Source organism: Silene latifolia, chromosome X (assembly GCF_048544455.1).
Source record: "Silene latifolia isolate original U9 population chromosome X, ASM4854445v1, whole genome shotgun sequence".
Taxonomy (NCBI): domain Eukaryota; kingdom Viridiplantae; phylum Streptophyta; class Magnoliopsida; order Caryophyllales; family Caryophyllaceae; genus Silene; species Silene latifolia.
In genome coordinates, this window is record NC_133537.1 from 251,117,248 (window position 1) to 251,128,362 (window position 11,115).

Genomic DNA, 11,115 nt, shown 5'->3' on the forward strand with positions numbered 1-11,115 from the left:
TGAAGAAGCAACCATTGCTAGTCACTCGAGCCTACAGTGCGAATCTCTACAAAGGATTCGAACTACCCGGGAGGCGAGAAAATTCGAGCCAAAGCCTTCCTATATTAACCTGGTTGAGAGAAACCAGTTCGGGGGAGCTGCAAATGAAGATGCAGCCAAGCACATGGAGATTTTTATTGATTATTGCTGCTCTATACCCCCGCTGGCCGGTGTAACCCAAGATCAAATCAAGGAGACCATGTTCATTTTCTCTCTTCGTGACGCTGCAAGAGAGTGGTATAGAGATCTGGACCGAGCCGCCCATGGGATCACCGACTGGAATTCCTTAGCCCTGGCATTCTACAAAAAGTACTTCTCTGCCTCGAAGACGAAGGCCATTAGAGCTCAGATCACGAGCTTTAAACAAGGGCCAGATGAGAACTTCCATGAAGCATGGGTCCGTTTCAAGAAACTGGTGCGAACCATACCGCACCATGGGTTCGAAAAATGGAGCTTGTGCAATCAGTTCTATAAAGGACTGTATGAAGATCAGAGGGCCATATTGGATACTGCAGCCAATGGCCGATTTGCTGAGAACATGGGAGAGACCAAGGGGTGGAAGATAATCAATGATTTGGCCACTCATAAGGCCGAATATGGGAATTCGAGAGGAAACCAGAGGAGAGCTGCTGAATCTTCCTCTGTTGCTGCACTAGAAGCCCTCACTGCAAGGTTTGACAAATATGAATTAGGAGGAGCTTCTAAAGGTGGGATATACCAAGTAAATGTTGTTTCAGACGGTCCTTTAGTCTGTAGAAGATGTGGAGCTGAGGGACATATCTCAGAGAATTGTCCCAGTCCTTTCGAGTCTTGTGCTGCCTTTCAACACTATAGGCAGACAAACACGTACTATGAGCCGAATGTCCACCCCAACTTGAGGTGGAGTAGCGAATGTCCCGAATCGACTCAACCTCCACAACAAGAAGCATCGCAAGCTTATGTGCCCCCTCATCATAAGCAACAACAATACCAAAAGCCTCCTATAAATGTGCCGCAAAGAAGAACAATAATCCCATGGTTCTGATTTTCTTTGAGTTTAAGAACTTGTTCTTTGAAGGAGTCCCAAGCTAGAGAGGCCGGGATGAAGCTACTAGAGAGCCAAATTGCTCAATTGGCTAGTAAGAGTACCACTCGAGCTCCCGGACACTTACCCACTTAAACTGACCAGAAAGAGACCCTGAATGCCATTACTTTGAGGAGTGGGTCTACCCTGGAGGGGCCTGCTATGGTCGAGGATGCCCGTGAAAAGAACGAGGCGGAACCGAGTCAAAACAAAGCTGTAACGAATAATTCAAAGAAAAAGGCGTCTACCAGGTATATCAGTCGATCGACTGATATACCCGGTCGATCGACTGATATGCGGGTTACAGGAGCTTCTGGAACTGTACATCTCAGTCGATCGACTGAGCAAGGTGGTCGATCGACTGAGACCCCTGCTGATATTGAGACATTTCGTCCTTCAATGCCCGATAATTTGAGAAGACCATTTGTTCCGGGGTTCGACAACTCCGAAAGTGTGGGGGAAAGACCCGAGTGCTGATGGGTCCGTCCCGATTCCAAAGTTCGACCCAATGTCGGTCAATGGCTCACATTTAAGACGGTCTGAGGAGGGTTCAAGCTTCAATAAGGAGAAGGAGGTGGACTTTCAGCCTAAGTCCACGGATATCGGCATGCGAGACTTAGAAGAGAGGGCTAAGGTACTTCTCTCAGCCCCATATCCAGAGCGACTAGTGCCGACAAAGGAACATGTATCTTTCAATAAATTTAAAAAGGTTATTCGTAGTTTGAATGTACAAGTTTCTTTCCTTGAGTTGGTCAATCAGGTGCATGCCTACACTAAATTCATGAAACAACTCCTGTCTAAGAAAAAGTCACTTGAAAATGTGCATACTGTCGCGTTAACCAAAGAGTCATGCTCTTATTTGTCTCATACTGCACCCCATAAGCTAGAGGACCCGGGTAGCTTTTCTGTTCCTTGCAATATAGGTACCTTCTCTATTGAGAAGTAAGGCATTATGTGACTTAGGAGCTAGTATAAGCGTCATGCCTTTGAGTCTAGCTAGGAAGCTCAAACTGACTAGGTTCGCGATGGAGATATGACAAGATGAGATGGTCGCCCGATCTGCGGTCCAGCCAGTAGGAGTCTTGGAGGACATCCCTGTCCAAATAGGGAAGTTTTTCTTCCCCGTCGACTTCGTGGTACTTGACATGCCTGAGGATGCCCATATTCCCATTATTTTGGGTAGGCCATTTCTGCACACTGTTGGTGCAGTCATAGATGTCGGTCTAGGAACATTGACTTTTAAAGTGGGCAAGCATTCTATTGTTTTTGCCCAGCCATCTAAGAAAAAGGACCCCATGTGGCCTGTGACTTGTAATACGGTTTCTGACAAGAAATCGTACTTTGTGCTTCCTGATTTACCTATCTCTATTCCTGTTGTAACCCCTCCGCCCCAGATTGGGAGCAAATTGGAGGAAGATTTGTCTATTTCTGATATTGTAGGAGCTGGTTTGGGGAAGGAATAACTGCAAGTCACTCCAGCCGCAAAGAAGCCAATCGTTTCACGAGGAGGTCTTGGTTGCCTTAGTTATGCCACTGATGATGAAGTTGATGACGAGCCGGTCAAGGCAAGGGAGTCCGACTTGGACTGTGATGAGCAAGAAGAGGTCATTGACTGGGGAGATGATGAAAGTGTTGATCCGTTGAGCCATATGGACGTGGAGGCTAGGAAGGGTGCGGCTGATAAGATAAGCACCGTTGAGGCTACCTCTAGTAGCCAGAAGCCGACGAAGTGGGCCATTCCGTGGCCGTTCTTGATCAACTACTAGTTGATCACATGTTTTCCGAACTTTTTATTTGCTTTTGTTAGACACTTTTTATTGCTTTTGTGTGCGCGAAACTTCGCATTTTATTTTTCTTGCTTAGGATTTTATACGTTTGAGACTTTGCTTTGGGTTTTTGCGCAATTTTGGGCGCGTATTACTATGCACTTGCAGGTTTTTCAACCTTATTAGCTCAAGTAATTGAGCAAATACGAAGAAATAAGGAGTACAGCAGTATTTTCAGTCGATCGACTGGCTACATTGGTCGATCGACTGAGTTGCACTTTCCAGGAGCTACTGTTCCTAACACATTGGTCGATCGACTGCCGTTCTTAGTCGATCGACCAAGGACGCTGCTATACCTGTTCACGACCTCTCCCCTGCTGTGGTTGGTCGATATGCGGACTTAAGGTAGTTTTCTACTCCACTTTCTCCTCCGTCAAATTATTTATTTCTTCTAATTTTCTCATTTGTGCATATATTTACCGCTTCAAAATTGTCTTCTCGATTTTATGCGTGGGTTTTATTTGTCTTTCAGGTACTTATTGGTAGCATCTTTGCGCTTTGAAACCTCCTAGCTCACGCTGGTTTGGGGAGGTTTCCTTTTTGCTGCGCTTAAAGTCTTGTGAGTTCCCAAGTTCCACTTCTTGTCATATTTACTTATTTTCTCGCAAATTCCCATTTCTCTTTTGTTTCATTATATGATTTTGCACAATGAGGACATCGTGCGATTTGGTTTGGGGAAGGGTTTTGCGTCGCATTTCATTTGCTTGCATTCACGTTTACATTTTTGTTTTGCATCGTTTATTTCATTTCTTATATTCAAAAAAATACAAAAGAAAAAAAAAATTTGAAAAATTTCAAAAAAACTCAATAAAATGCACGTTTATTTTAGCATATAGGTCGAGTCGGAACGGTAGTATTTCAATGATGACATTGCATTTGCATCTGTTTTTGCCTGAGCCTTGCTAATTGACATGTTATTAGTAGAATCATATGCATAGTCTACGAGTTTTCGTTAAATTTCTTGCTGAACTTGAGACTTGACTTTGAAAATTGGCAAACTACATCATATTTCTGAGATTTAGAGCCTATAACTGGTGACATCTATGACCGGTTTATTTAGGAATGTGAGTAGTACTCCTTATAAGACATGTCACATTAATTTGCATAAATATGAACTTAATCTGCTTAATACCTGTATGCATTCGGTCTGTGGTTAGTTGACACATGTGGTAGAGGTTTCCCTTTTCTCGTTTCACCCATAAGCTCCACACCGCCAAAAATATCCTTTTTGTCCCATTTACTACATCCTACACTTAGCCTGCCTTGGTCAAGCTAGTAGTTTAGTTTTTGGGATTGTTACTTAGTTTTTGGTAGTAAATGCTCTTATTGAGATTTAGTTGGGAAAATGAAGGAAAGAAAAGAAAAGAAAAGAAAAGAAAAAATGATTCGAAAAAAAAGATAAAAAGAGTTATGTACTGTTCGTGCAGTCGATCGACTGCCACTTTTGGTCGATCGACTAAGGTTCGAGAGAAAAGAAAAGAAAAAAATCAATTCGCACAATTCAAAATCCTTATCTTTTGACGATTTTTGCTCCCATGATTTATTCTTATCTTATGGGGAGTTATTTGATTACCTTTATACCTGGAGATTGTGAGATTTGTGCTTGCTATAGCACCGTTTCATTTGTTTTTGAGCAAGAAGTTGGATGCTGCCATATGGTTCCGTTTCGGTACTAGCTTGATCACCTGTACCTCCACTTTTCCATAAATGTTTTGCCTCTTCTTACCCATACCTCACATATCCACATATATACCTCGGCATGTGTCATTGGTCTCTTGTTGGTTGGAATGCGTATGTACGGTTGTAGAGATTGCTTTCATATTATATTGCAGGCATGCTCTTATAGGTCGTAGTTAGGTGAGTGTCACTACAAATGAATTCTTTCTATCTTTACATTATTCACCTGTGCTTATTTGAGTGATATGAGCGACCCGTGAGAGTCCAATTTGTCTCTACAGTTGACGGTTCAGTAGTTTTAACGACTCCATAACTCGTTTGCATGATTCATTTGCTAGTTGATTGTTGGTTGTGCATTAAATTGGTTTAGGCTTTACATGTTGCATTTCGCTCTGAGATTGAACTCGTTCCATTAGGTCATTAGATCGAGTCTAGTTCTTGCTTGGGGACAAGCAAGGGTTTGGTTTGGGGAAGTTTGATGCGTGTCTTTTATATGATGTTTTACATCCCATTTTACACGCATTCCATAGCTCATTTGTGTAGTTTAAGCTACCATTTCCCCTATTTCCGTCTACTTTCGTGTTTTTGTACTTTATTGCAGAAATGTGAAGAATCCAGCGGAAATTGAGCTAAATCCGTCCCCGAGTACCCAGCATTGCATTTGACGTGAAGTATCCACTTAAGGAACGAGCTTGGCACGCATTTTGAGGCCCAAAAGACAAATCCACGAGATTTTAGAAGTTAAGTAGCAGCTCAAGAAGTCGATCGACCACTACCTCCAGTCGATCGACCAATATGCGGGTTCCAGAAGCTACTGTACACTGAGGATCAGTCGATCGACCACTACCATCAGTCGATCGACCAAACTGCTATTCCAGACGAGAATTAAAAGACCGTGAATCTTGAAGCCCAAAGTTATGTTAGGTTTAGGAAATAAAGTTACGTTAGTTGCTATATAACGTGACCTAGAATACCAAGTTAGGGATCCAGTTATTCATTGAGTTTTCCGAATTTTACCCAAGTTTTTACACAGTAATATTTAGTTTTATAATTAGGGTTTGGAATATTGATTAGCATTGAAATTTTCGTTCTCATTCTCAATCGTTCCTCTGCAATCTCGGTATTCTTCTGCCTTATTTCGATTTATCCTTATTTCATTGTTAGTATAGAATTGCTAGTTAGTATCCAAAGCCAATTATCGTTTATCGCTATTTGTTATTTGAATATTTCAAGCATGAATTTATTAGTTCATATCGTTATTGTTGTTTTTATCAGTACCATGAGTAGTTAGATTAATTGTGCTAGGATGTAGGCGAATTATAGCATAGGCGGCGTAGTATTGTTTTGGTTTGAATTCAGATCGCGTGTCGATCGATCGATCGCCGTACCTGGTCGATCGATCGACCACGTGAGGTTACCTTTCGTTTTAATTGATTTTAATGTTGTATTTAACTAATCGAATGCATGCGACCCGATTAGATGCTTATTTTATAGTGACCCATTAGATCGAAAGATAGGGACAGTTGTTAGACCACCAATTAAAATGACTAAACGTGTCTTTGAGATCGAAAGATAGGTATAGTTTAGACCGTTAGTCACTTTTCAGACGAGAGTCGGTATTAGTGATATTAGGGACTTATAGCGAGATCGAAAGATGCTATCTGTTAAGAGTGGACCGAGAGGACCTCTCGTTTTCCCGCCTCACATGTGTTTGATTGGACCGACTTAGTATCTTCCCCGAAGCTATAATGAACCGACCATCCTAGTACCCCCCCTCTTTATCTGTTTAATCCGTCTTTTTAGTTTATTGTCTTTATTTACTCTTAGCTATAGACCAATTAAACTCAACCCCTACACTCGTTACCTTAGACTAGAATTAGACAGCTAGAAATTACGTCTGCCTCCTTGTGGTTCGACCCTGTTACCACTAGCCTAGGTTAGTCTTAATAGAAAATTATAAATCTTATTTTTGGTACTCACAACGACGGGTATCACACATCACATCATAAGATGTACGATATATTTCAATTAATTAAGCTTAAAATTATGCCATGGGTGTATAATTTGTTGATGGAACTTTACCCACAATTATATATTCTCATATTCATCAATCTCTTTTGAGGTACTGAATATATTGGCTGATCTCATATTATTGTTCCATTACCGTCCCAAAATGGCTTAACTGTAGCTTAGAAAATGACTCCTAAAGGAGCTAATCAATCAAATGTACCAAATGTTAAATAGTACTCCCTCTATCCCGGTCATTTGTTGTCCTTTTCCTTTTTGGGTGTCTCAGTCATTTGTTGTCCTTTCTATTTTAAGAATGAATTTGATGAGTAATTTGATCATTCACATTCAATTTATTCCACTTGTCATTTAGTAATTGGCCCCTTCCCCCTTTCCTTGGTCTTTGTGCCAAAACGAAAGGACAACAAATGACCGGGACGGAGAGAGTAATTAATATCGGAATCCGGATCAAATTTGCACTCAGAGGAACTCCGTAATATACTAAATCACAAAATAAGGGATAATATATGTCTGTAAGAATTTATCTCGTGCATGAATGCATGCATAATATATCTTTGCATGAATTAGCAACGGACAACTAGGGGATAAAATGTAATCCTTTTATCCCGATTATTTATTTACTTATTTTGTTTTAAAATGTTTCATTCATTTGTTTATTCTTTATTAACAAGGTTTTTATAGGTAATTTGATCATACACATTTATTATAGACCACCATCATAAATAATGATCCCCTCTCCTTTCCTTGATTCTTGTGTCAAAACCAAAGATAAGCAAATGATTGGTACGAGAGGAGTATAAAAGCATCTTCAATGGTTCATTTAAGGGACCTGCTTGCAATATCTATAAACTTTAAAACATGTAGCTTACCATTAGATAGGAAATAAGGCCATGTTCTTTTTGACTTAATTTCAATACTAAGAGCATCTCCAATGGTTACTATGAAGGACCTGCTTGCAATTTTAGAAAAATTTCAAGCGGGTTGCTCACCATTGGATTAGGAAAAATACGACCCGCTTGAATGCTACACCTGCTGTACCAAGCTATATGCTTGATTTCAAGTAGCTTTCTTTTTATTGATCGATTATTTTAAGTGGGTCAATTCAAGCTACAATTGTATGTCGCTCACCATTGGAGGGGTATCTAGCTTACAAGCAATATTGTTGAAAATTCCTATATGGCAAAGTAAGGTACAATAACTTGTGGCTTACCATTAAAAATGCTCTAATAAGTTGATTCGATTCGATTCAGCTCTATTTAGTTGATTGATTCGACTCCATTCGATTTGATTGAGATCATTTCACTTGATTGATTCAATTCGGTTGATTGATTCAATTGATTAATTTATTTCAACATTAATATTATTATTCTTATTTTATATTCTTATTGTTATCATATTAATTTATTTACTAATGTTATTATTATATTAATATTTGTTTTAAATATTTATTAATTTACTATTAAAATAATAATAATAATAATTATTATAATTATTTAATTAATTATTATATTATTATGATTAATGGCAATATTAGTAGTATTAATATTTAAATTATTATTATAATTATAACTATTATTATTATTATTATTATTATTATTATATTGTTATATTATATTTATTATTTTATTAATATACTCATTTTTGTTAATATTATCAAAAACATATTTATTAATATTATTATTATTATTATGTTAATAAATTATTATATTACATAAATTATTATTATTATTATTATTATTATTATTATTTATATTAATTGTTATTATTATTTATATTATTTATAATATTTTTATTATACTTATCATATTTATTGTTTAGTTATTATTATCAATATTTTATATTGTTTAATATATTATTTTATTATTATTATTAATGTTTTCATTTATATTACTAATATATTATTTTTATTATTACTATATTTATTATTATATTACTATTTTTTTTATATAACTTATTATATTATTATTATATTATATTAATATATTATTATTGGTATTGGTATTATTATTGTTGTTGTTGTTGTTGTTATTATTGTTATTATTATTATTATTATTATTATTATTATTATTATTATCTTTTTATTTTTATTTCAGCTCAGTTCAGTTCAGATCAGTTCTGTTCAGTTCAGTTCAGTTCAGTTCAGCTCTCTTAAGTCCAGTTCAGTTCAGTTCAGTTCCATTAAGTTCAGTTCAGTTCAGTTCAGTTCAGACGATTTCAGTTCAAAAGAACATGGCCTAAATAGATGCAATTTTTAAGCATTGTAGCTCTATCAAGTTACATGGCTTGATTTGGAAAAAATAAAACGAAAATTTTCTAATTGGATAAAAACAACATTGTGGGGCCATGCAAGCTACAAATTGTTGTAGCCTACCACTTAGCGATACGTAGCCAAAGAGGAGTGTTGCTTAAAATATTGAGATGTCAAATCAAACTACAGTATCTTGTAGTTGTTCATTATAGATGCTATAACAATAACAGCAAGTCTTGCTGATGGCAGACATATTTGGTCTTCAGCTGAAGACGGGCAAAATGTCACCCATTTAAGATGAAAATGTAACCATTTTAAGGTAAATAATTTTTAAAGCTATAATAGTTTGTCATTAAAATGGTAACATTTTGTAGTTAAAATGGCGACATTTGGCCCGTCTTCAGCTGAAGACCAAATATGGCTGCCATCAATGAGAATTTGTGTAACAATAATAATTTATCTGGTGCACTAATGCATGATTCCTCTTACATAGATTAACAGTGTTCTACATATCCGATATATTCATATACTTCCTTTAACTTAATACGGAGTATAATTTTTTATATGATTTTATAAGTTTAAAATTCAATATTTCTAACATGGAATTATTATTCAAATATTAAAAATTATCAAGAATACAAAATATTTATAATCACTTTAAAAGAAGCGTTTGACGAAAAATATACTTTTAACAAACAAAAAGTATAGTATAAGGCTCTGTTTTTTTGGACTTAATTCAAGATCATTTCAATTCAGTTTAGCTTTATTTAGTTGAGTTCGGCGTCATTCAGGTCATGTTAGTTCAGTTAATCTCATCTCTTCACAAAATAATTGTTACTTTAGTTCAGTTCAGCTCCATTCAATTCAGTTCATCTTAGTGCAGCTTTTTCAGCCGAAAAAATAAGGCCTAAAGTGTTATAAAAAAACCGGTGCAAAATCAAATAATGGAAGAATACAATTTTAATTAAGTAGATCTCCTGAGAGACGATCTTTCATTAAATTTATTGAAAGACTAATTACAAATTGATGGAAAAATTGTATGAAAAATAATAAAATGGGTACACATACTATGTAATGAGGTACTTATAAAAATGGTTACAATACATGGTAAAATAGGTACCATTGTTCTGAAAGCATGTACCAAATAAAATATAGATTTTAAATTATAATCAATAATAAAAGAAGTACGAACTTGTATATAAAGAAGTACCATAAAAAAGTCTCTCAATAACTTAGTGAGAGACCGTCCCTGAAAATCTTTAGTATAGTTTTAAAAGGCATACATCTAGGTTAGAACTAATACTATCCTTACTTGACTAGGGAGTATTAGCGTAAGAGATTAGGCAGAATTAAAGTGACAATTCACATTTTTTGTTAGTTGTTAAATTTACCTTCATATATTCATTTTTTTTTATATTTAGTATATGTTATATACTTAATTAATTTATAAAATATTAATTTTATATGGTTGGAGTATCAACTCCAATTGCAAAAATAATATTGATAAAAAAAATAATATACGAATCAACTTTTTAGGTAAAACGTAAAAAGATAGTAAAATTTTTGCAATAATCCTCCTATATACTAAGAGAATAAAATTCTCCAAAGTTTTCCCTCCAAAAGTTATAGGGTTGTCGCGTACCCTAAACAAAGATAATATTTTTACCTAGGCTTGGCTAACAAAAAAATTAATGTAGTTAGGAAAGTAGGGGTTGAACACAAGGAGACGGGAGTTATTAATTAGTTGTTATGGGGTGAATTCTATCAAGTTCGGTAAATGTATGATTGCTTCGTTTGGTTGGTAAACTTGTGATAAAACAATAATAAAGGAATAGTCTAGGGAGGTCGGGTCACACATGCAAATTATGTAAATGTTCAAGTTAAACATAGGAGTTGCTAATGTCGCTAATTGTTTCGGCTTAAAGACAACCACTTCTCGGCCTTATTGTCAACCATAGATCGGGTCCTAGCGAACTCTCGTTATAACTCGGTTGTCTACTAAAACATGCTTAATCTAATTCAATTTCGTTCTTCTCGCCTTATAAAAGTGAATTAAAAAATTTAATCTAATATAGTGATCATTTATCAAAGATTAACAAATAATGCAAGCATGTTAAATAAACAATGAATTGATATTAAAACATCCTATTTCAACAATTGCAACTACTACTCAAGCATGGCTCCCTTATTCCCTAGACTAGTGAATTACTCATGCATAATGGAAGTTAATCTAA

At 36.0% G+C, this 11,115-nt stretch overlaps 1 non-coding gene across 1 annotated transcript; it reads right to left on the minus strand.

The window, feature by feature from the left end:
• Positions 1–373: 373 nt before the first annotated feature.
• LOC141625496 (small nucleolar RNA R71) lies at positions 374–480 on the minus strand. The gene has a single exon (XR_012535275.1). It is a non-coding gene; the product is annotated as a small nucleolar RNA R71 (small nucleolar RNA).
• Positions 481–11,115: the final 10,635 nt, after the last annotated feature.